Source organism: Pseudorasbora parva, chromosome 25 (assembly GCF_024679245.1).
Source record: "Pseudorasbora parva isolate DD20220531a chromosome 25, ASM2467924v1, whole genome shotgun sequence".
Classification (NCBI taxonomy): domain Eukaryota; kingdom Metazoa; phylum Chordata; class Actinopteri; order Cypriniformes; family Gobionidae; genus Pseudorasbora; species Pseudorasbora parva.
This window is the reverse complement of record NC_090196.1, coordinates 25,460,696-25,487,986: the sequence shown is the minus strand read 5'-3', so window position 1 is coordinate 25,487,986 and position 27,291 is coordinate 25,460,696. Positions and strand designations below refer to the sequence as shown.

The window sequence follows — 27,291 nt, the reverse complement described above, 5'->3', positions numbered from 1 at the left end:
TTCGTAGGGCCCAAAGAAATCTATTTATTTATTTATTTATTTATTTATTTATTTATTTATTTATTATTTTTTAAGGTTTATTATGTTTTAATTTTTCTGGACTTCAATGGTTGAGTTCAATTTGACTGACTTTCATTCATCTTCGGAACACGAATGATGATACGTTTAATAAAATGGGAACGATTTCTGTCCCTCCATTGACAGTCTAAGCAACTACCACTTTGATGCTTCAAAAAGTTCATAAAGAGATCCTAAAACTAATCCATATGAATCAAGCGGTTCAGTCCAAATTTTCCGAAGAGACATGATCGCTTAATATAATGAACGAAAGTCTTATAGGTTTGTAATGGCATTAAGGTAAGTACATGATGAAAGAATTTCCATTTTTGGGTGAACAATCCCTTTAAGGTTTACTGGCCTATTTTTTGATTTATTCATCCAAAAATTGACAAATTCTGTGACATTCTGTATTATACAGTACAATTCCAGTTTTATGAATGGATTCTGCAATTTCTTCCATGTTTTCTGCATCACAGAAATCATAGGGCCCTAATTTAATGCCATGATACTGAATGTAAGACTTTCTGTGTCTATTTAACACATTTTAAAGCCTTAAATTATGGAAGGTCAATTTTAGACTTTTTACCCGTTTGCAATTCAGCATCCCGTTCGGTACGCCAACTCAGATTGAGGAATTGAATTGGAAAGCGAAAGCCATTCTCAGTTCAGTTCTGAGTGGTTTCAGGTCCATCTGTCGATACAAATACGAATCTGTGAATGTCCTTTAACGTTGGTACTGGTTCGGGAAGAGCCTGACACTTACACCACTCTATTAAGAATGCTCAGTCGATCGGTTTCACAGCCACACCTCGAAGAGCTACAACAACCGTTTACGGCTCTCGTGCGGAATGATCTACGCACGATTAAAGTGTATCAAAACCAAGACTGGCTTGGCGCTGTCCGTAAGAGCCTCTCTATATGTAAATAACCGAAGCCGGCGTCAGTGCACGGCTGAAGAAAAAAAAAACTTGTCTTATTCAGCGGCAGAAGGCTGCACAGGCTGATCCAGTCATTATTTGAGGCAGAGAGCTTTTCTGCACAAGCCCTTTGTGAGAGGAAATTGCATTAATGAACTCAGATAAGAACAATCAACTCCAGCAGCTCTTATTTTATTCTGCTCTCTCAAATAACCTATTAAATGTAGATTCTCCCAGGCTTCATCATTAACAACTCTCTCTCTCGCTCTCTTTCTCTCTCCTATGACAGGAGGACAACTGAACCTCACCTCAGTTAAACAGGTGCTTTAGTAGCAGAGGAACCAGGTGAGCCGCAATCCGTCACCTCCTCTGCCGCTAGCTTTAACCTTTCAATTTAGCAGCAGAATTAATATGGCCAGTTCTGCACCGCCTTGAACAGATGCCTCACAGGTGCAACCCAGAAAGGGAGACTGTCCTGGGTACACACACACACACACACACACCTGTAGTGCACGTTATTGGCCACAGGTACGGCTCGTCTCTGTCCAGCTGCAGGCCTCCGCAGAGGTCGGCTGACGTCAGCCCGGCCGTGACTCAAGTTACAGGCTGATTCAGGTCATTTTCTTTTAGCTGAGCTTAGATTTGGGTTGGGTGGGAGAGTTTACCCCTCATTATTGAGTCATGAGTCCTGCTTTAGCTGTGCTTTTTAAGGACATGCTGCCTTTGCCACAGATCTGAGGACGGCTGACTAGACCAGGGGTTTTGGAACGTATGGATGCCACGAACCCCCAAACAAGAAGATCTTATCTATATAATGACTCCAATTTTCAGGAATAATAAGGCAGCTATACATTTTCATGTGTAAAGACCCATTTTACACTGTGAAAAATATAGGTGTTAATATGTATAAATTATTTATTACCGTCATAGCTATAATAATTATATGATAGTTATCAATAAAATAGTTTTGAGGAATAAAACCTTCATTATTTTTAACAGTATCTCTCTCATATACAGTGTTTATAATTGTATTTTATAATATTAATAATAATAATAAGTGTACTACATTGTACCAAAAATACATTGAATTGGTCAAAATGATAGATTTTTCTTTTATGCCAAACATTTTTTTAAGTAAAGATCACCTACCTTAAATATATAAAAAATGTATTATTATAAGTAAGCATTCCTACATTTTCATAAGGACTTTATTTGTACAACTTTAAAGGAGATTTTCTCAATATATATATATATATATATATATATATATATATATATATTTTTTTTTTTTTTTTTTTTTTTTTTTTTTTTTTTGCACCCTCAGATTCCAAAAGTTAAAATAGTTGTATCCAAATATTGTCCTATACTAAAAAAAGAAAGAAAAGAAAAGACCCAGCTTATAACTTGTTTTGTGGTCCAGGGTCCTTTAATACATATACTGTATATTAGGGATGCCATAATTCTCAATATAATATTGAACCGTTTGGTATGGCATTCACAGTTCAATACGTGCTTGTGAATTGCGTTTTTAATTGCAAAATATTTCTCTCATATGCACTAAGTTAGGCGGTTTAGCCACACTTGAAATGCTTGTGTCAGAGAGTTATACTCATGGAACATAGTTCATAATCACAAAATTTCATTATTTGCATAATTTTTTAAAGCCTTGCCGGTTGAACATTTCATCCGCGTGCTCATGTGCACTTTTACTTGGGCTGAGCGCGCGCACTAAATGCCTGTCAAACACACGTGATTACTGGACTCGTACTGAAGCTGTCGTACTGCGCTAATACTGTCCAATACACAAGTTTACCATAAACACAGTCGGTTATGTCTAAAGTTAAAGTACAATCGTGTGCGTCTGTAGGCCTATATGAGATGCAGGTTGAAAACACTTCTCCTTAAAGAGACAGTTCACCTCTAAAATGATGTTAATAAAACAACAAAAGACAACAAGAAAATCACTCACTGCTCTTGAATTTAAAAAAAAGCTTTTTTACAGTAGCTTTTAATCAATGTATATTTTATATTGAAGACTATGTAGAGTTTTAATTTTACATTTATTCATTCAATTTCATACTTAAATCCTGCTGTACAGTTCTGAGCTGCCATTGTAAATCTTTATACATATATATATTTTTATCATACAATACACTGGGAATGTCTACAAGGTTATTTTTAAGTAAAGTTAAGTTTAAGTAAGGTTTTTCAAGTCTTTTAAGTAAAATAGAGAACGTTTTGAAAATCTCCTTAACCTCTTTCTGTTCCTGTCGCCTATAGAATAGCAAAAAACAGAACCAAACATCGTAGTTAAAAACCAAAGTATGTATTGAACCGTTATTATACTGTTTTTTTTTTTACCAATCCACATTACCCAGGCTGTATGGGTGGGGGTAACGGTGTCTATCCACCACGTCAAGATGGCCGTTTTATGATGTCGGCCAGATTATTCCAGAAGACTGATGGGGCGAGGCAGAGTCCTGATTGATTAGGGCATCGACTGGAGAAATGTGCTGCGCTCATCCCGTAGGAGGGGCTGTGGATGAGAGACCACTCGAGAAAAACACACACCCTCACACTTCAAGACACTCAGGTCAAAGAGACAGAGATAAATGAAAGGTCATGGTAAGTGTGTGCGAAAAGGGGGTCTCTGTATGTAAAGGACAGTCCCCCCCAAAAAAATAAATGAATAAAATAAATTTAAATTAAATTAAATTAAAATAAATAAATCTGTCATCATTAACTCACCTCACCTCACGTCACTCCAAACTTTTTAATTACTTCGGTGGAACACAAAATAAGATATTTTAAAGGCTTCAAAAGGAGCTCAAAAGCATTATTAAAGTAGTGTGTATGACTCATATTCTCTCATCTGTATGAGAGTTTTCTGAAGCTATATGATTTCTTAGTGTGATACAGTAAATAGACTTAAAAACTTGAGGTCAGCTTAGCTTCATATTTAACAATATTTGAATAGTTTACCCAAAAATTGTAATTATCCCATAAGAACACCCTCAAACCATCCTAGGTGAATATGACATTATTCTTTCAGACGAATACAATCTTGCCTGACAAGCCAGACCCACATCAAGATGTTTGGTCTGGAAACTCACCATTGACAGGGCTCAATCCGAGGGGCGGGATAAACGGTTGTCTTTCAAACTCCCTCTGCACGCGATAGGATAGCGCTACACCAACCAGAGCAACGAAGGTGAAACAGAGCTCGTTGATAGATTAAACATTCACCGTATCTGGTCGGCAAAACTCCGAACACATCTTCCCTTTTTAAGAATGACTTCAGTGCCGTTCTTTTTTCTTTTCTCAGAGGAAACCTTAACTCCAAGTCTTCCAGAATCGCAGTCAAAGCTGATTTGATGACCGCCGTTCGCCAGCTTCTGTGTTGACTAGAAGCACGCAATCGCAACTCGGCCGTCGTCATTATGTTAAGCCCCGCCCACCGATTCTATACACGATGTGATTGGCCCGACCAGAGTTTGGCGTTTACAGCTCAGACCTGTACTGAGAGTTGCTAGACGACACTCGTAGGCAGATTGCTGTCGCTAGGGTGCGTCTAGATTTCTAGGCTAAATACAATCAGGAGTTATATATAAAAAAAATGTTCAGCCTCTTCCAAGCTTTATAATGGTAGTGAATGGCAGCCTAACATTTGAAGTCCAAAAAAGTACATCAATTCATTATAAAAGTAATCCACATGGCTCAGGGGGATTGATAAAAGCCTTCTGTAGTGAATCGATTGTTCAAATATCCATATTTAAAACTTTATAAAGTAAAATATCTCGATTCCGACGCACCGCCTTCTGCCTTCAACTTACACAGAAAGTTTATCGCCTCTCGCAGTTCTCACAGCTTTTTTGGGCTTCATATTTTGGGCTGCCATGATAAAGCTTGGAAGAGTTAATATAACTCTGATTGATTTCGTCTGAAAGAAGAATGTCATGACATTCTTGAGGGCTTGAGTCATGAATTGAGGGTGAGTAAATCATGGGCGAATTTTCATTGTTGGGTGAACTATCCCTTTAATATATCTGACTGCATTGGCACCATTGTACGAGGGTGGACGATGACATCACTATTTTCTCCAGAGCAGCTGTATAGATACATTTGCTAAATGATTTTTACAACCGAAAGTAATCACTGAACTTACTTAAGCTGGACAAGGACACTTTTCTTCTAGAGCTGCTAAAAAGGCGAAACAAACTTTGTTGCATTATTTTCCTGTTATCACTGCAAAGCTTCTTTTGAACAATTGGTATGTTAAAAGGCACTAAATACGAAGATCCGACACATTTTTTTTGTTCCTCACACAAATATATTGTAAAACTACAGAGGACTTGGAAATGGTAAATGAAAATGAGAAATGTTGCCTTGAACACAAAAAAGTTGATGGACCCTATATACTTCCCTAGTAAGAAAAGAAAAAATGACTATGGAAGTCAATGGGGACCAGAAACTGTTTGGTTACCAACATTCTTCTGAATATCTTCTTTTGTGTTCAACACAACAAAGAAACTTGAGGGCGAGTAAATGATGAAAGAATTATTATTTTGGGGTGAACTATCCCTTTAAGGATAAAGCCTTTTTTTGGTATGAACTATCCATTCAACAATTACCTCTTCACCGGTGTAAGAAAATCTACTGGTTCAAACCTCTAAAACGTTGCTTAACAGAATATCCGGAAGAGAGAGTTTTAAAAGACTTGAAATGATTGTTTAAAAGCTCTGAGATGTGTTATTGTGTTATATATTGCCATATGCTCTCTCTAAAGCAAGGTCGACTGGCCCATTTGCTCACACCAGTGCAGTGAATACAAAGTACGTAGCATTTGCTGACGGCTGAATTCTGACATAGAAAATCCACTTGCTTTAAGACAGAAAAAAAGAGACAAAAACATCAATTCAATGTCATCCTCGCCTCAACTCCAGCCCATCAATCAATACACACTACCTACATAACCTCCCGTATGTGGCCTTGGAGTTTGACTCCCGGAAAAGAAATCTCTATGCTGTGACATAGAAGATTTAGACATTGGAGAGTGAGGTACCGCGTCAAGCTGGATTCTCTCGCCATTTAATCTGCCTTTCACACTAAACCAAATCCTCCTGGGAGAAATTGTACCTTGGGGATGCCAAAAAAATTGACAGATGGGTTGCATTATTGATAGCAGTCTCCAGCAGTTTAAGAAATGAATGCTAATTCACGCCCAAGCTGGGTTTTACACAAGCTAATCTCCCTGATTTCAAAGTGTTTATTATGTATAGCAAAGGGTACGAATCACAGAACTGACGGATAAAGCTGGGGAATCACAGGGTGTTAGGCAAACACTACACATTTGGGGTTGGGAAAAATTCACAATTGAAGAACTGTCTCCCTTACAATTGATAAGTCTGAATTTTAACTGAATTTGCCGAATTTAACAGGAAATTGATTTGGAATTTCAATTGGAATGATGGGAAGAAACATTTACTGAACTATAATTCAAAGAAATCCAACACACATAATGTATTCTGGGAAATGAAATGAAACGCAAAAGTTCATATATCATAAATTCACATGTTTTGCCAAAGGTATTGGGACACCCCTCCTAATCATTGGATTCATGTGTTCCAGTCACTTCCATGGCCACAGGTGTATAAAGTCAAGCCCCTAGGCATGCAGACGCTTCTACAAACATTTGGGAAAGAATGGGTCTCTCTCAGGAGCTCAGAGAATTCAAGCGTGGTAGCGTGATCGGTTGAAATAAGTCCATTCGGAAAATGTATTCAGTACCAAATATTACATGGTCAACTGTTAGTGGCATTATAAAAAAGTGAAAGCAATGGGGAACAACAGAAACTCAGCCATGAAGTAGTAGACCACGTAAAATCATAGAGCGGGGTCAGCGCATGCTGAGGCGCACAGTGCGCAGAAGTCGCCAACTTTCTGTACACAATAGTTCCAAACTCCAAACTTCGTTCTGGCCTTCAGATTAGCTCAACAACAGTGCGTAGAGAGCTTCATGGCATGGGTTTCCATGGCCGAGCAGCTGGATCCAAGCCTTACATCACCTTACATCATCTGGAGTGACCAGTCACTTCTCTGTCTGGCAGTTCAACGGACGAGTCTGGGGTTGGCGGTTGCCATGAGAACTGTACTTGCCTGACTGTATTGTGCCAACTGTAAAGTTTGCTGGAGGGGGATTATGGTGAGGGGTTGTTTTTCAGGGGTTGGCCTTGGCCCCTTAGTTCCATGGAAATTAACTCTTAATGTTTCAACATACCAAGACATTTTGGACAATTTCTTGCTCCCAACTTTGTGGGAGCAGTTTGGGGATGACCCCTTTCTGTTACAACATGACTGCGCACCAGTGCACAAAACAAGGTCCATAAAGACATGGATGAGCGAGTTTGGTGTGAAGGAACCTGACTGGCCTGAACAGAGTCCTGACCTTAACCCGATAGAACACCGTTGGGATGAATTAGAGCGGAGACTGTTAGCCAGGCGTTCTCCAACATCAGTGCCTGACCTCACAAATGAGCTTTTAGAAGAATGGTCAAATATTCCAATAAACACACTCCTAAACCTTATGGAAAGCTTTCTCAGAAAAACTGAAGCTGTTATAGTTGCAAAGGGTGGACCAACTCCATATTAAACCCTTCAGAGAGAGAGAGAGAGAGAGAGAGAGAGAGAGAGAGAGAGAGAGACAGAGAGAGAGAGAGAGAGAGAGAGAGAGAGAGAGACCTATCTGGCCTATGAATGTTCAAACTTCAACTAAAATCTTAAAAACGTTTTGGTCTCTTTTTTGTACTTTTCTAGTTGAAAGTTCGCAGCTGAATGTTGAATTTTAAGACTGACTTAAAATACGATTCTAATTACCATTGAACTGCATTTAAATTCTATTCAGATACAGAAATCTAAAAGAGCATTCTCAATTCGGTTCTGAATTATGCACAATCCTGGTATATGTAATGTATGTTACGTCTCTAGAGCTTTACTTATTTATTAATTTTTTGCTGAAGTTTTGTTCATTAAATCTTCCTACAAAGGTGACTCTCAATGGAAAAGGACAAAGAGAGAGAGAGAGAGAGACTTGATTTACATCTTAAGGAAGTGGCTTTATTTTAACCATGATTAATCCCAGTTCATGCCTCACTTTGTAGAAGCCACACAAGAGACTCATGGGATATTACCACTGTCACACTCGAACAGTAAAATAAACAAGCCCTGAGTTGCAAGCGTTTCCAGAAATCCATCAGCGAGCCCCATAAATACTGCTGATATGAAACCCAGATTTCTTTTGGGGCCTGAAAAACAATGTCGTTCATCAATTATGAGACGACATAACCGGTTGAATAAATCTCAGAAATCTCGCCCGAGGCAATTCCACAAATCATTTACAATGCGAACCTCGACCGTAATGCTGGACAATAAATGTATTGACATCTGCATTTTACGACTGACCTAAAAAAAATAAACCTCAATAAACGGATGCTCCGCCTTTCCTAGCGGTTCCCATGCCGGGATGAGCAAGTAGAAAAGTTTGGTAGATGTACGGAGTGAGGAATGGAGCGTCTCTGCAGAAACATGAATCACGCTGCATCATTCACCAACAAACAAATGTCATCTCTCCACCCAACCCGGCAGCTTCATCATGCTAAAGCTCCTGACAGCAAAGGAACATAAAATGAGCGGCCCAATTCGTCTCCCCAAGGCAACATCACTCCATCATTCCTCTTCTTCTTTTTTTTCCCCTCCCTTCATCAAGTGCCTGGAAGAGAGCGAAGATAAAGAAAAAAAATCCATGCTTCACCTCAGGGGATAGGGGCAGGTGCTTGAAGGAGCGAATGCGACGAAGGCTTTGTTTCTATTCGGCTGTTAACAAGAAGACAAATGTTGACGCTGTTTACGGAAACGTACTATTCCGGTGTCATTACTTGGTTTGACACGCTTGATCTGGATCTAAATATAGTTCTGCATGTTCATTTGCAACACTTCTCCTACTCATGACCGGATTCGTACATCTAACTCAGCTTTGAATGGATAGCCGCGAATGAAAATCACATATATTTTACAGCCCTGTTCCCCATGTACTATGTACTTATATTAATTGCAATAATGGGGTAATAACTAAGTATTAAACCTTGAACCTACGCTTAAACCTAACCTTACCTTAGTAACTGAACTCAGTACTAAAGTATGTAAGTGCACGTTCTGTAAAGAAAATGTGCAACCCTGTTTTCTATACAATGAAAGTCAATGGGGTCCAAAAAGCGTATGGACCAAAAAATAAAAAATAAAGATCAAAAACATCTCTTACCAAGGCTGAAATTAGCATTTTACACGGTGCCATCGAGTTTTAAAATGTGAAAATCGAAGCTTGAATTTACGGGTATGTCCCTCTTTGGCTAATGTACTTTCAAGATGGAGGGGCAACATGGCGACCGGCGTTCAAACCCCTCACCCGTATGTATTTTCAATGGCATATTATAAACTTACGGGAATACTTTATACCTTGAAAGTAAATATACATTAATCAGTTACACAGTGTAGCTTTAAAATAAATAATTGATAAATAAAAGATGAATAATTTTAATATGAATGCTGTAATTGCAAAGCTGAATACACACTCTCACACACACACACGCACGTGCGCACACACACTTCTTATTATTACCAATATTACTGTACATTTTTGAAATGGTCTCATACACACCAGAGCTGTATTTATTTGATAAAAAACAGTAATACATGCAAAATATTATTACAATTTAAAATAACTGATTTATATATATATATATATATATATATATATATATATATATATATATATATATATATATATATATATATATATATATATATATATATATATATATATTCCTGCAATTGCAAAGCTACATTTTCAGCACCTGAGAAAAAAAAATATTATTATCAATATTACTGTATGCTTTTGAAAAATGTATTTTATGCTCACCAAGGCTGCATTTATTTGATTAAACTGCATTAATGTGAAATATTATTACTTTTTTAAATAGCTGCTTTCTATTTAAATATATTTTACATTTTAATTTATTCCTGTAATTGCAAAGCTGAATTTTCAGCTGATTTGGGGCTCAAAAAATAAATAAAAAATACAAATTAAATAATAATAATAAATATTTATATTTATTACAGTATGTTGAAAACAGTTGTGCTGCTTAATATTTTTGTGGAAACCATGATATTATTATCATTATTATTTTTCTTCAGGATTCTTAGATGAACAGATTTCAAAGGAACATCATTTATTTGAAATATAAATATTTTGGAGAAAAAAAAGAAAAAAGTAAAAGTCTTTACCGTCACTGTTTTAGTTTCTTAATTTTTTTTTAATTTTTTTTTTGAAAGGTAACATTCTCTGACATCATACAGGTTTGGACTGAGATGAAGGTGAGTAAATGATTTCGTTTTTACATGTCTGTAACCTCCTGTAGGCATAAGATCTGTGTATATAACAGCTCCTGTGTTAACGCAGACCTCTAAGCTTCGGATCGGGCGTCCGGCCAACAGGAAGCTCTCCCAAAGTGTGACGGTGAGTGGGTGGCCATGCACTGGCTGCTTCGGAGGGCCAAAATGGAGTTCGTCAGATGGATATAATTCAGTCATTACACACACACACACACAAACACACTCACTCACACACGCGGCCTCCCATTCTGTCGACTTGGCTTTCAGAAAAATCTTGAACTTCCCCTCGTGACCTCAAAACATCAAGCAGAGCTTCACGTTCTTGAATTTAAAAAGGAAAGATGAAAGTCTACCTTGCATAGAGGAGACTTGGTTCATGAGAAGTAACAACACGACTGCAGTTTGAAAATGCTCCATGAGCAAGTGTCTTCAGAACAAATAAGCGCAGATTACAGTCAAAGATTGTGCTTTAAAGGTCAACCTGGTCAGCTCCTTCAGATCACACATTCACACAGCATAAGCTGTTGGCTGAAGCCTCATTTATCACTTCCTTTTCAAACCAATAGGCCTATACATCAACTGGGATGCTGGGAAAGCGAAACAACTCATCTGAATTAAGGCAGTTTGAATCGCTTTAGCTGTTCATCACACATTAAAAACTTCTCTGACTTCTCTGCCAAGGTTTTATTGACTTGTTACACACGATAATGAAGTCAAAAAGAAAAGCGGCGGTACCTGTGATACAAGGCACAGATAATCGTTTTGCACGGGTAGAGAGGACAGTTAATTATGACTGACAGCTATGACCTCAGAATATGCCGCATGGCTAATCAAGGCACGTTTGTTCAAGTCTATCCGCTTAAAACGGATCTCCTCGATATTATCCTGTTGTAGATGCTTTCCTTTCCTGCAAGGCTGTAATCCACATTTCAGTATGATTGGCTTGTTTGGTTGATTATAAACATCATTTTTCACGAGGCAGGGCAACATAAGGCGGTGGGAAGCGGAGAAACACAAACAGTAGTGTGGTTGTGTGGTTTTCTGGCAGGGGTTTCAGCAATACGGACAGCTCCCAGAGAAAGGCCAAACTCTTCAGCCCTCAGATCATGTCTATCCTATGGCCTGTCCATTAGATATAGATGCATACACATTTAACATATACATAAGAGTGAATGGCATGTACATGCATTTAATTAGTTTTAATCTAAAATAAACAAATAAACAATGTTACCAATAGCAATTTATATAAATATATATATATATATATATATAAAGTGTTACTTTATTATATATGTACACTATATATTCATATATATCCTTCCGAAGAGTGTATATCAATCTCAAAGTGCAATAATACCAAATATATATACACACACACACACACACACACACACACACACATATACACATATACACACAAACACACAATATTAAGGTGACGTAGTTACGTTGTACTTTTTCAAATAAGTACTATTTAAAAGTGTAATATTAATTCCATGTACTTAGGCTACTATTGATTCACGGATCTGGTTTGATATGGGTTTAGTTACAATAGTAAGTACATGTAGTAACGTATATAAGGTAACATGTAACTAAGTGTCATATATGCCTCATATATTATGCACAAATAGAGCGGACCAATCAGCAAGCAAAGAAGCAACAGCCCGCATTTCTGCCTCTAGCACTATAAACCTTATTCTGACCGAGTCTAAGCTCATAACCATCTGAATAACTGCTCATTTTTATTCATACATAAATAAATATATTAAATAAGAAGAACCTAATCATTCCTAAAATCGGATGTGGCATATCACATTCAGACTGAATGAACGGAAGAATGAATGAAAAAGATTCGACCGCAAAGGTGGAACACTGTGCAGTTGTCAATAGCGCACACATTTATCACACATTCACGCACGAGCGCGCGCGCACACACACACGCGCGCGAGAGAGAGATAAAGACAGTGGGGGGGAAAGCTCACAGCCGGCGAGAGAACGCTTCTGTGGGTACATGTATGAATATATACCGTTCAAATTACATAAGTGACCTTTTTAATTACTACAGACGTGCGTTGTATTTTAAGATACAAGGACGCTGTCGTTAAAACATTTAACGTTTATGACAGCCAGACATATTCAGTGTCAGAAAGGCGTTAAAGTGTCCAGTGATGCAAATATCAAAACACGAATGACTTACTTTCTCAATCTGTGTGGTTCAAATCACCGTTCCGTTCGCTTCCAAAGCACCAAAATCAATCCGCAATCCTCAAGGAATGTAGCGCGAGGCGACTGAAATGTTCTTCAGCGTGTACTTCGGACTATCCAAGCTATCCAAAAGCAGTTTTACAAGCTTCTATGAGAAGAAATTCGCTCCTGTATATCCATTCGGTCTTCCTGCCAATGCCATCATATGGACGAGTGCCTCTAGAGCAAATACCTCGATGCTTTCTTGCCCTGCATCATCAAAAACCCGGTGTACCAAGTCTTTTCCTGCTGATAAATCAATTAATTCGTCGTCTCCCTGCTTTTGCGTCTCATTCTTGGCGTTTAACGCAACAGATTTGGGTTTTCACATTCAGCCAATACGCATCTAGAGAGGTTTTATCCCTGAGATGGACCATTCCCTGCATCTTCTTCATCTCAATCTTCAACAGCACATAAACGCAGACAGCTGATGTTCTTATTCCACAGTCATGGTATAAAACGGAACTTTTCTTCCCCCTTTACGCACCCGATCTGATTAGATTTCTACTCACAGCCCAGTGCGGATTTCAAGATGCTTATTTCCTTTAAATGTGATTATGTCCTACGGAATGCCTTGCGAGAGAAAGCCTCGTGCGTTGGAAACGCAAATATTCGTATATCACATCATATCCAAGACCGATTTTATTTTTTTTATTTTCAGGAAAGTGGATGAAAATGCGCCAAATGTGAGTCAAATCATCCCTTTCTTAGTTAGTTGATTGATTAGTGTAGCCACCGTCGCGGTTCCTTTTCAGATGCGTATAAACTTGTCAGAGACGAGGTATTCATCAAAAGCTACATCCCACCAGACACTCAGTACAGTTCAACTCAACTCCGGCGAAAAGCAATCCACTGACGCGACGAAAATCCACGCGAATGATGCTGCGCTCCGCGCCAAGCCGTATTACGCAGCGCGCGAGAGCCGATCGGAGAACAGCTACAAGTGAGTCACCCCGCGAGCAGGAGCATCTAAAGAGGTGAGACTCGTCGAATACGTCGAGATCTCCTCGGTGAATGAAGTTCTAGTGTGAAGTGCTAGCGTGCTACCCAGACGTGTCCAATGACGCACTCCGCTGGTGACACCAAGAATCTTCTAACACGTATTGATGTAGCCCTCAGCCCTAAGTCTCACTCTTCTGACTGTCCTCACCGGCGTCTTCTTGGATGCGTAAAAGTCAATGGTCCGATAATCTTTTTCCATCGTACGAATGACTGGTCGAGTGCAATAACCCCGAACGCTATAGATTATATGTTGAGGGGGTGTGCGCGCGTTCGGACAGGTCTGTAGCCCCTGTTTGACGCACACATGTGCGTGTGTGATTGTGTATAGCCTAAGTGTGAGTGTTTGATGCGCTGTGCTTCCTGTCTATTGCAGAAGGGACACGACTGCCATCTACCGACTCTCCGTCCCCTGTCTAGACGAGGTGCTCTGCCTTACGACCACTTGAGCCTTCCCACAGAGAGAGAGAGAGAGAGAGAGAGAGAGAGAGAGAGAGAGAGAGAGAGAGAGAGAGAGAGAGAGAGAGAGAGAGAGAGAGAAAAAGAAAGCTGGTCCGTGAAAGCAAGCATGTCATTTTCAAACCACAGATCATAAGCACGTTCCAGTGACCTGCACACGCCTCAGATGGTCAATAATATGCTATATGTGCACAGGGACTGTAAAACGCACAGATCATGCCAAAACATGAGGATTTCTCATCTCAAAAATAGCTAAAAACGAAGAAAGTTAATTTGGAGATAGGTGGGGTGAATTGTAGAAAGAAAGATTAGCATGGGGTAGAATTACAGATTTTTTTCTCCATAAAAAATAAATAAATATCTATATTCAATGGTCAAATTCTTGATTAAGAAAGATCGATCAAATTGTAGAATGGCGGCAAACAAAACCGAAATACAGCTATATAAGAGGGAAACAAGATACATTTGTTTAAACATTTTTTGTTCTTCATACATTCCTCTTTTTTTTAATACAGTAAGTATCAGCAATGTGCAAAGTGACCTACATTTGGATTTTGAATATTTCAAATGAGTAAAATTCCACAATTTGCACATGGAGCCACACTGAGATGCCCATATCTCGGACTGAACCATACAGGGTCTTAAACTCTGTGGACCCTGTACACGGTCCAGAAGTACATCGTCATATATATACTTTAAATGTCTGTGGAGGAGCTCTGACCTCAGCTGTGCTACCATTTGAAAGCTTAGAGTCTCTTCTTTCTGGAGATATGCCTCACTTTGGCATTTGTTTTACACAAAGTAATGCATTTACACTAAATTACTCTGGTGCCATTTCCGCCTAGATTTGCCTTACCCAAATTGAAAAGCCTCCCATACACACATACAGTGGTCTAAGTTCAAAATTTTGGTGTAATTTTACAGGAAACCCATTGAAGTTACATAAAACACTGCCAAAAGTGATAAACATGTAAGTATATGTTGTGTAAGCTGTTATAACTCCCCCCAAAATTAGGCACTTTTTGATTTTGTTTTTATAAATTCATTTTTGAAAGTGTGTAACTCTCTAGGACCCTGCAGACAGTTTTGGCTGCTTCCAGCATGTATAATTAATTTAATGACACTGGGATATTGCATTTATATCATTGTATATGGTGGTGGTGGAGGGGGGTAGCAGGGTATGGGGAGGGTGGAGGGGGGTCATCCCTTCAGACCCATTTGAATAAATCTGTCATACAACATGACACAGACAAACTTATTTTTCCACTATTTTCTGGAATTTAGTGAAAATAGCCCAAACTGTCTGCAGGGTCCTAGAGCACACAGGGCCTGAGTTACACACTTTCAAAAATGAATTTATAAAAAAAAAAAAAAAAAAAAACGCCTACTTTTTTGGGGGGCTATTACAGCTTAGACAACATATACTTACATGAATACCACTTTTAGCAGTGTTTTATGTAACTTCAAAGGGTTTCCTGTAAAATGACACCAACATTTTGAAGCTAGACCACTGTATGTGTGTATGGGAATCCAGGCAGAAATCCCCCCCCCCCCCCCCAAAAAAAAAAAAAAAACGGTCGCGGAGTTTAAGCGGTTAAAAGTAAAGATAACAAAAGAAAACTTGGTCTGAAAGGATACAGAGATGTATTTTATCCTTCTCTAATCAGAGGCAAACGTTGGATAAAGAATCATTTTGGAATGTAGTTATATTCTATGAAATTGTTTTGATAAGAGATATATTTATAGTTTTAACCTTATTTGTTCTTCAGACTTCCTTTTTAAAAGGATCATAAAAGTATCAGCTGTGTGCAGAGCGACTCACATTTGTTTCTTGACCACGCAAAATGTGTACAACTTACTCATGGAAACTAAGATCCACATATATCTGGAATTAAATCATAGAGGTTTAAAGGGTTAGTTAGCCCAAAAATTAAAATTCTGTCATTAATTACTTACCCTAATGTCGTTCGACACCCGTAAGACCTCCGTTCATCTTCAGAACACAAATGAAGATATTCGTGTTGCAATCCGATGGCTCAGAAAGGCCTTTATTGACACCAATGTCATTTCCTCTCTCAAGACCCATAAAAGGCACTAAAGACGTCGTTACAAAGCCCATCTCACTACAATGGCTCTAATATCATTTTATGAAGCGTCGAGAATAGTTTTTGTGCGAATTTGTGTATTAAAATAATGACTTTATTCAACAAGTTCTTCCGTCTGGGCCTCTGACGTGAACTATGAAGCCCGACGGCATATACGCGAGAATATTACGTAGAGCTGGTGGAAACGAGTAACTTTGTTTACAAGCAGAGGAAGACGCGCTTAAAACGGTGCTAAAATTTCCTGGATGTTTAAACTGTGTTAAACTAATAAGTGCACTTAAAAGTGTCTTATCCAAGCTGCAAAATGAAGGGTTCTGCGTCATATTTGCGCGCGTGTGTCGTGGTGCTTCGTGAGTTCAAGTCAGAGGCCTAAACAGATTATAAGATTTTTGCACACAAAAACTATACTCACCGACTCATAAAATTATTGTAGAACCACTGGAGTGGGATGGACGTCTTACCTTTAATGGGTCTTGAGAGAGGAAATGTCATTGCTGCCAATGAAGGCCTTTCTGAGCCATCAGATTTCAACAAAAATATCCTCATTTGTGTTCTGGAGATGAACGGTCTTACTGGAGTGGAACAACATGAGGGTGAGTGATGAATGACCACATTTTTATTTTTGGGTCAACTAACCAAAATTTGGATGCACCCCAATGAATAATTTGTTACATTTTGAAATTTTAACCATAACCTGTAATTGCGAGTTTATATCATGAAATTCTGACTATAATTTGTAATTGCGAGTATATATCATGAAATTCTGACAATAACTCATAATTGCGATTTTATATCATGAAATTCTGACTTTAACTTGTAATTGCGAGTATATATCATGAAAATCTGACAATAACTCATAATTGCGATTTTATATCATGAAATTCTGACTTTAACTTGTAATTGCGAGTATATATCATGAAATTCTGACAATAACTCATAATTGCAAGTTTATATCATGAAATTCTGACTTTACAACCTCGTAATTCCAATATATCATGAAAATCGGACTTTACAACTCGTAATTGCAATTTTATATCATGAAATTCTGACTAACTTGTAATTGCGAGTATATATCATGAAATTCTAACAATAACTCATAATTGCGAGTTTCTATCCTAAAATTCTGTCTTTACAACGCATAATTGCAAGTTTATATGATGAAATTCTGACTTTACAACTCGTAATTCCAAGTATCATTAAAATAGGACGTTACAGCTCATAATTGCGAGTTTATATCATGAAATTCTGACTTTACAACTCATAATCGTGAGTTTATATAATGAAATTCTTACTGTAACTCATAATTGTGAGTTTATATCATGAAATTCCGACTTTATAACTCGCAATTGTGAGCATATATCATGGAATTTTGAATCAAACTCGTAATTGCGATTATATTTCAAGAAATTCAGACTTTTCAAATCACAATTGCGAGTGTATATCATGAAATTCGGACTTTACAACTCGTAATTGCGACTTTATATCAAGAAATTCTGACTTTTCAACTCGTAATTGCGAGTATATATCATGAAACTCTGACTTTACAACTTGTAATTGCGAGTATATATCATGAAACTCTGACTTTACAACTCGTAATTGCAAGTTTATATCATGAAACTCTGACTTTACAACTCGTAATTGTGTTTATATCAAAATTCTGAATTTATAACTGGCAATTGCTAAAACAATTCAGAATTTCATGATATAAGTCACAAAGACCTTGTTTTTTATTATCTGAAAACAGTTTCCATAGTGGGGACAATGACTTTACATTTTCCCGCCCCTAAACTGTGTTTGGTTGCTGTTCATGTTGGTCAGACATAGTCTTGGATGGTCCTCTGGCAATGAAAGCTGCTATGAAGTCTGGCTCCGTGAGACTAGAGTGCATCCTCGTTTACATGACTTACTTCCAAACTTTTGTGAGTGAAATTTTAAGAACTGTTTTCTCATTCCTTTAGCGGAATATGCTTGTCAGCATCCCGTCACATCCTCATGCTTCATGGACATCTCGTCATTTATCTGTCCGCGCGCCTGTCCACCTGCCCGTCAAACGCAGCCAAATCAGCTAAATATGGGCGAAGATCAGCTCCTCCTCTCCTGCTGTCTGATTGAGTCATTCTAATTGTTTGACATTAAAGGGCAGGTGCGTTTCTTTGACTGACAGTCCAGTTTCAATCGCGGTCAATTCATACGAGCTTCAAACATGCAAATGCATATGAGGCCCGCATCATCTAACATTTCTCAAATGCATCTCTGAAACATAAATACATTATCTGACAGCTCCGGGTTGACTTATATGCCCACAGCATCGTGATGGCGAGGTAGCCTTGTTATGACAGCCTTATCTAATGGTCCAGATTTAAAGCTTTCATTTTACAGCCCTCCGATGATTCTCCTGCGACCACTACGTTTCACTTAGGATGTTATTTGCTCTGTGGGAACCATCTGAATGACCATAACATCTATCTTAATGCAACCATTCATTTCTCTGCAGGGACACCAGAGGAAGACGTGATTGACGGAACATTTCTATAGCGGAGTGCTTTCAATTTACTCCGAAACAGGTTGAGCTTAAAAGAGAAGAAGTTGAATTGAATTAAAGCATGTTGTTACCTCTCACTGGCCGTAATGTTGAAGTAGACAAGAGTGTCAATGCTCGTCCTTTATACATGTACACATGTTAGTGAGTGAGTGGTTTTGTTTTTTTAGCACATTTCTACTGGAGTTTTTAAAGGTGTGATTCTGTTTTTTTTTTTTTTTTTTCTAGGCTTGGTTGTGTATATGGGGCGCAGTATAACATGTCTTAATACTTATTTTTTGTAAAAACGCTGTATTTTTCTTATATTTTAGCTTTATTCCACACCGCTGTCTCCACTGTCCTTTGAACGGCTCGTCTGCTTCCTGCTTCTATGAAGCCCATCCCTCCGAAAAACGCAATGGTCTTAGATTGATTAGTTGGCCAATTGTAGTTTCCTGTATTTTTATTGGCTGAAGTGCCAAGCACAGGTTGTCCGGAAATGGCACGCCCCTTACCATTATGCGAAGAAGTCACATCTGCGGAGACTAGCAAGGGTTTATGATGTCACCAACCAAGGAAGAAGCTTGTTGTAGTCCAAACCGGCCGTTTTTGTAGGCAATAAACTGCCATAACTTTAAAAGACAATATCTCCGTTTGCATTAAACTTTCAGCGCTGTAACGTTGCAGATACTGTTTATGCTCAAGCACCAACATTACACACGAACTAAAGTTAAAAAATGAAATCGTATGCAACCACCCCTTTAAAGTGGCTGATGACTGCACTAAAAATATCCCATTAAGAATATAAAAAACCAGAACCAAAAATTCAACAACACATACATTTTTAACACATTTTCACTGTCTTGGCAGCAGAATGCACTGTAATAATTAAAATAAAAATAATGATACATTAAATAATAATTCAATTCACAAATGTGTATTTTTAACTACACATTAGACAACTACACTGATTTACTTGGCTTGTGTTCGATTTCAAAAAACGAACAGGCTCATAAGAATCATTTACTTGGGAATCAATTGAACTACACTGTATCGCATTATATGTAACTGATTCACTAAAAATAATTGGTTCATAAAAGTCATTCCTTCAGGGAATGCAATCTAATGATTAAAATAAATAAAAATTATACATAGCACAATAGCTACTAAAACAAAATACAAAATGTGGTAATGTATTAAATCCATTCATTTAGCATTTACAGAAATACTAGAAAATGCACAATTATTTAGCCTTTTTAACTACACATTGACAGAAGGACAAGTAGACCGGAGCTACAGATATTTACTTAAAGGGTTAGTTAACCCAAAAATTAAAATTCTGTCATTAATTACTCACCCTAATGTTGGTCGACACCCATAAGACCTCCGTTCATCTTCAGAACACAAATGAAGATATTTTCGTTGAAATCCGAGAAAGGCCTTCATTGACACCAATGTCATTTCCTCTCTCAAGACCCATAAAGGCACTAAAGACGTCGTTACAAAGCCCATCTCACTACAGTGGCTCTGCAATAATTTAATGAAGCGAAGAGAATAGTTTTTGTGCACTAAAAACAAAAACTAAATAGCGACTTAAATAGTGATGGGCCGATTTCAAAACAAAGATTTGAACGGTTATGAATCAGCTTATTGATTCAGGATTCGAATCATGAATCAATACGCTGATTCATAACCATTCAAAATTTGTTTTGAAATCGGCCCATCACAATAAAAGTCGTTTTTTTTTTCACTTCATAAAATTATTGTAGAGCCACTGTAGCGAGATGGACTTTGTAACGGCTCGCGGACATCCTGTAGAATTCAACCAATAAGATGACGACTTTGAAACTCCTGAAGCGTTTCCAGATAAGTGTGCCCTATGCATCAGACGTTCAGCCAGCGGTCCATGGGCGTGACTTCTGAGGGTGAGACTAGGCTACTCGTAGCAGCAAACACACGGTGAGAGGATCATGCTACATTTTGAACACTGTAAGCAAATGATCTTCGGTCGCAAGACCATGACAACTGCTCTCTTTGAACTTCTCCCACAGATGACGTAGGCTCACCGTTTAGGAGTCAGGATCACAGAAATCATCACAGTTTGTCATCTTTTGTCTGGGACAGCCCAAAATCATACAATGTGTACCGGGCATAAGTATGAGCAATATACTGATGCTTGCTTCAGAAAACACATCTAGTGATCTAATAGACCACAACAGGCAGCAATATTACTGCAAAAATAACTCATCGTGAGTTTTATGCGAAGAGAAAACCTCAAAACAATACACACCCAGAGACCTCTAGCAATGAAGCCCGCAAAAACCTATCTATTTGTGCTGGTTGGTGTTTGCTGCGTCCTTCAGGAAAAGACCAAAGAGTACTGTTGACTCTCCACGTGAGAGAAAAAATAAATCTTTGTCGCCCTTCAGTCCTTGCGTCCTCTCTATCTTCTGGGACTTTACAACTGGGGGGGGGGGGGGGGTGTTCAAGCATCATAGCAAAACAATCACTATGCAGCATAACATATCGAGCACAGGGTAGGGGGTCAATATCACAGACCCTGCAGGACACCTCATTGTTAGGACCTTGTCATTGCCTGACCGTTGAAACATCTGGTTGTGTTTTACATGCGGCGGAGTAATCTTAGTAGCTACACCACAAACAGAAAACACAGATATGGTCTAGCTTGAAGAGGAGAGCAGCTGTGTTTTTTCTGTCCTGGGGTGAAAACGCTGCTAGCAGCTGAATTAAACATATGAGGGAAGTGGGATAATGCAACATCCATGTTGTATGCGTCAAAACGGATATATTTGCTTTGTACGGCAAGCACCACTGATACAACACAGCTTACTTCCGGCAAAAGCAAGACAGAAACTGCATCTATATTCCATGGAATGCCATTGCACATCATTCCACATTCTATTCCACGCATCCTTGTGCGTTTATTCAATGTTTCATCTAAATATTTTATTATTGCCTATATGATCTGCTATGTATGACGGTGCTTTTAAAATTTCAGTCAGTGCAAAACAGTTACTAACACCAAATGTCTCAAAATAAGTACAAATTGTTATTTGCTAAAATTAGTATAGAAAATGTCTATAGAATGTATAGTATAGAAAAGCATCAAATAGACAACAAGTATTCAATTTCATTTTAAAGGGATACTTCACCGCTTTTTCATATTAAACTATGTTATTCCCTCAACTAAAACGAGTTGTTACATACCTCTCTCGTCTCAGTGCGTGCTCTTAATCTCTCTGACGCTCGGTGACGATCTGATAGCATTTAGCTTAGCCCACCAAGCCCAGTTCATTCACTATGGTACCAAACAGAGATCAAGTTAGAAGTACCAAACACCTCCATCTTTTCTCTATTTAAATACAGTTACACCAATAGTTGAACGATCAAGTATGGTGACAAAATAAAACGTGGTACTTCTCTAATCGGATTAAAAAGGAGAACTATAATGTATGGCGGATTAGCACTTCTGAGAGTACTTCGACTCGGCGCAGTAAAAAGTCCCGGCCGAAACATCTTTCCTCACACCTCCCCCTCTCTCATTTCTGTCAATAGGGAGATGTGAGGGAACTTTTTCGGTTTTGCCTAAATAAGATCCCCTCATGCAGGCGTAAAAACTTTTTGCAAAATTGACATCTTGACAATTTTCAATTTAATTTTTGCAATTTGAAATGAATTATGAAAACACTACTGAGTCAAATAATTCATTTCATTCGATCAAACGTTCTGAATCAGGTAAATGGCTGTCATTATGAAAGGGCCATTGAATCACTGGTTCACCGGGTTCATTGAAAATGCGGAACACAATAGTTTTGCTGTGGCTTTATAGATAGTATATTCATTGGCAGAATTAAGCAAAAACCGACACTGTGTATAAAATATAACACAATATTAACTTCTTATCCACTGAACTAGTGTAAAAAATCAATTTCAGATTTAAACTTGTGCTATTCTGGACAAAAACAGCACTCGTGATGTACTCATTACTCATGTGATTTTGTTTTATATAAAAAAACATGATATCTTGCATTCTATAGGCTCCATCACACAGTGAGTAGTTGCCCCGCATCATGTTCTTGTCACCAATCAACTATATGAAATGTAATATGACCTATAGGTCTGGGGCAGGGCAGGCGCATTAAATCATTTTAGCACATTTTATCATAATAAACCATAGAACTCCACAGAATACAATATTTGTGCTGAAAATGTGTAAATAGTCAGCAGATTCTGTTTGGGGCCGATCATTAGTACCAGCAAGGCTTTTTTTTTATCAAAGTATTGAAGATTCACTGCCATCACAGCTGCGAAACGACACATTACTGATCACAGTTACTAATCTCTCCAAAAAGCGTGACTCGCAAAAGCATGTGTCACAAATACTAATTCACCAATTTCCCTAATTAAGATGAGTTGTCTTGCACCTCTCACCTCTTCTGTGTGATTTTTGGCTTTGGCACAGTCAATAGGCATCCAGGAAATGAGGGAGAAAATAATGGAATGGTATCAACACCTCAGCGGCATCTATGATATTTGTACCAATTCAGCAAATTTCACAGACTTGCTAATTAGAAGCATTGATGTGTTTGCTGTCCTGTTTAATCTCCACTTTGATCCAGTCTAATCTCTCATCGTACTCATTATCCAAGAGTTCTACTGGCCCGGAGGGTCTGCAATCGAAGAGCACACTCCTGATTTTCAACACAGACTGGATGTGGACTTCATTTCTTTATTACAGCCCTTCATCAGCATACATCTGAATAATTTGCAGGCTCCGCCTCTTATAGTTTTTTCTGTATTAGACTGGGGCCATTAGGGCAAAGAGATTGATAAGGACATTACTGAGAGCTTTCACCACAAAAAATTGGTCATCCTAAAATTAAAATACTATAATAACTTAGACTGGGTAAACCCAGCCCGATCAGCCGGCAATTTGATTATTTCGCCCTGCAGGTCAGGTTGGAAACCTGTACATATCTCTATCCTGCTTCTGTTACAATTTTGCAGGGACCAATAACAAACCGGCTTATACACCTGGCCTGCTATTGGCAGGTTTAACACAATGACGGACAGAGAAGGATGGATCAATGCCCGTTGATCACGCATCTTGTTGTCTGATTGGTTGAAGGACTATCCAATTGCGTACAGAGTCATTTGAACTATGCTCGTTTCTCCAAGTAGGTATAACTGCAGACAGACTATAAGCGAAGCTCGCGCGCACCAGATAACACGTCAGCAGTTTCGCTGCGCAGTCGCGAACGCGGATTGAAAACAAACACAAAAGAGAAGACATTGCTGAATAAAGTCATAGTTTTTATTATTTTTGGACCAAAATTTATTTTTGATGCTTCAAAAATTCTAGCTAACCAACTGATGTCACATATGGACTACTTTGATGATGTTTTTATTACCTTTCTGGAAAAGGGACAGTATACCATACATACATTTTCAATGGAGAAATAGAAAGCTCTCAGACTAAATATACAATTTTAAATTAATTTTAAACAAATTTCATATCAAAAATAATAGATTAGTGTTAAACTTTACTTAATTGAAACCTTATTGGCGCTAGGGCGTTTTTCACGTTAAATATTTTAGAATGTCCCGTTGTTGTTAGCAATTGAACTAGCAAGTTAAATAAATAATAATAAAATATTTTTAACTTAAAGGTGCCCTAGAACGAAAAATTGAATTAACCTTGCCATAGTTAAAGAGTCTCAAACACCATTGCCTCCTCATTCATATATAAATCTTGTTTGTGAAAAACACGGAAAATCAAGTGATTCTCAACATAACGCCAACTGTGACGCAACCGATGGGATCATTATTATGTACGCCCCTAACATTGCATGCCAGCCAATGTTCATTGTCAGTGTTCATTGCGCAGGCGTCAGGAGTTCAGCAGATAAACAAGCGTCACGCAAGGATAGCGAAAATGGCAGATGTGCAGGGGATGTGAGGACTTTTCATAGCCTTCCCACAGATAAAAAATGTCAACAGTCATGGTTGATGTTTATTTACAATGGGATACCGACACAAAGTAATTCAAAGTTATTTGTTTGCTCTGCCCATTTCACCACAGAGAGTTTTTCTGACCTGGGACAATATCAAGCATGATTCGCTCAGTATCTAAAACTCAAGAAATGGTCGATTCCAACCATATTCCTGCAAACAGTATGTAGTGATTTTATCCACTTCTTTTCTGATTAAATTGAAAGTTTCTTAGTAAGACACCATTAACGATAATATCTCCTGTGTTATCTCTAACGCAAGATGCTAGTACAATTGGAAACTCCAAGTAGCTGTAAAATACAACAGTAGACGCATGTCGATCCCTAATGACGGATTAAAATCTAAATTAGCCTAAATGTCATCATCAACACATAACTCAGAAGCTAACTACGTTTACTACTACTGTTTAGTTCCTTAAAGATCGCTCACTCAATCCTTGTAGCTGACGTCACCTTCTTCACCATCTAAGTTGAAACGACTGAATTATCCCTTTAAAAGCACTTATCATTGTTGGGATCTGGCACGGGAAGAATCTGCATTAGTGTTAAAGGTTCTCTCCTGCTGGGCCGATGACATTCTAAGTTGCATCTTAATTAGTGTTATGAACCTGCACAGTAGCACTCACAGCAGATAAATGAAAAGGCAACACAACATGCCTCTTTGAATCTTGTCACATGCAAAGGATCTCAACGATAAAGGAGGGCTTTTTTCTACTTAAGTAACGAGTAGGGGCGTGACAAGAAAAAAACAAAACATAATAGACTAAAAGAGCTTCCAGGCGTATTTTAAACTACCTAAAGGTTGCATATCACTGTTTACTACCGCCTGATTATGAAATAAATAACCACAAATACAGACACACTGCATTTCAAAGGCTGGTGAATAGAACATGGAAAGAAAACTACTAATGTTTCCCACTCTTGCAAATTCAAAAGCGTCTTTTCAACATGATGACGATGAATACAAACACTCAGTTATTAATGCTGTGACTCTCAATGGCTTTAGATTATACCAAATATAAAAAATGTTTTTAAAAAAGTTAATACATGCAATAATTGTAGGGTTTTGCTCAAAAGGATGCAGTTTAAAACTTGCATGTGCCTCCTTAGATTTTAGGCTAAACTATTAGGCTTAACTTAACTTAACTGGAATTTGAACACCAGCTCTTTCTCACACACACACACACACACACACACACACACACACACACACACACACACACACACACACACACACACACACACACACACACACACACACACACACACACGCGCGGTTCACTATCTTTGTGGGGACTCGCTATAGCAAAGCAATGCAAAATTTAGTTATAAAGCACTTTTTAAAAACAACTAGTGCTTAACAAAGTGCTGTACCCACGTGTAGACTAAAATACAAAGTAAACAAAACAATCAATAATAGGGGAAAATAACCAAAACAGAACAAAACACAAGTAAACAATAAGAAAGCATGACGATTTAAAGAGTGTCAAAAGCCAAACCATAAAAATTAATTTTTAAACTAGTTTTAAAGACTTTCTGTTTTTTCTGTTTTTTAAGACGTAATGTTTTTTATACCGTACAAACTGTACATCCTATCCCCCTACACTGCCCCTGCCCCTAAACCTACCCATCACAGGAAACATTCTGCATTTTTACCTTCCCCAAAAAACTCATCCTGTATGATTTATAAGGCTTTTGAAAAGTGGAGACTGCTGGTTGGTCCCCACAATGTAGGTGATTTCAGGTTTTACTATCCTTATGTGGACATTGGTCCACACAATGTAATATAAACAAGGTTACACACACACACACACAATCCTTGTTTTCCAAACAGAGTAAACTTGACATTATTGATCAGCACAACATGTTTTAGAAAAATAAAAATCTACAAGGTGTAATTACTGTCCACAGATGAAGAGCTATTATGACTAACCCCAGATAACAGGAGCATTAGACATGAGCTTGTTTTTATCCACCATCAAAGTGCTTAAATAACCCTTAGATATCATTCTCTGAAGAATTGATCTAATAAGACTGCAATTATTGTTTATCTTGGTCTGTTTTATAAAAAACAAATAAAAAACCCTCTGTACTGCACATTCAAAATTTGGTCATAAATTACTGCCTTAAAAGACAGATTAAATTGACACCAGTGACACAGAGGAGAATGTTTCAATTCATGATGCAAAAAAACCCCCGATAAGATGGTATTGTGGTCTTCCAAGAGTGGCCTACTCTTGCTGAAAAACACAAACTTGTTAACCCAGAAAAATAGGCTTAATGGTATTTGAGATCATGGGGCGGTCAGGGGTCGTGCACTGTGATTTGTAGGTGTCTTTCCAAATAAAACGTAATGGAAGAACCATAATAAATGTTCAAACATTTATCAAGACTTTTGACCCCTTCATAATGCTCCCACACACTGCCGTTTCTTGTAACATCTTTATATGCCTCCACAGGTACCTTACACATTAAAAAATGATACGTTTTCCACCACAGCCAGCTTCCTCCCT

General features: G+C 38.1%; 1 protein-coding gene across 2 annotated transcripts in view; it reads right to left on the bottom strand.

The window, feature by feature from the left end:
- Positions 1 to 27,291, bottom strand: part of lrrc4ca (leucine rich repeat containing 4C, genome duplicate a) — a 296,895-nt gene that overhangs the window by 83,839 nt on the left and 185,765 nt on the right. The window contains exon 1 of one of the 2 annotated variants that reach the window (XM_067436351.1): positions 12,619 to 13,726. The exons of the other annotated variant lie outside the window; for it this stretch is intronic. The gene's annotated coding sequence lies outside the window, so the exon portion shown is untranslated. Of the gene's footprint in view, positions 1 to 12,618; positions 13,727 to 27,291 lie in introns of those variants that run through there. 2 annotated transcript variants of the gene reach the window in all.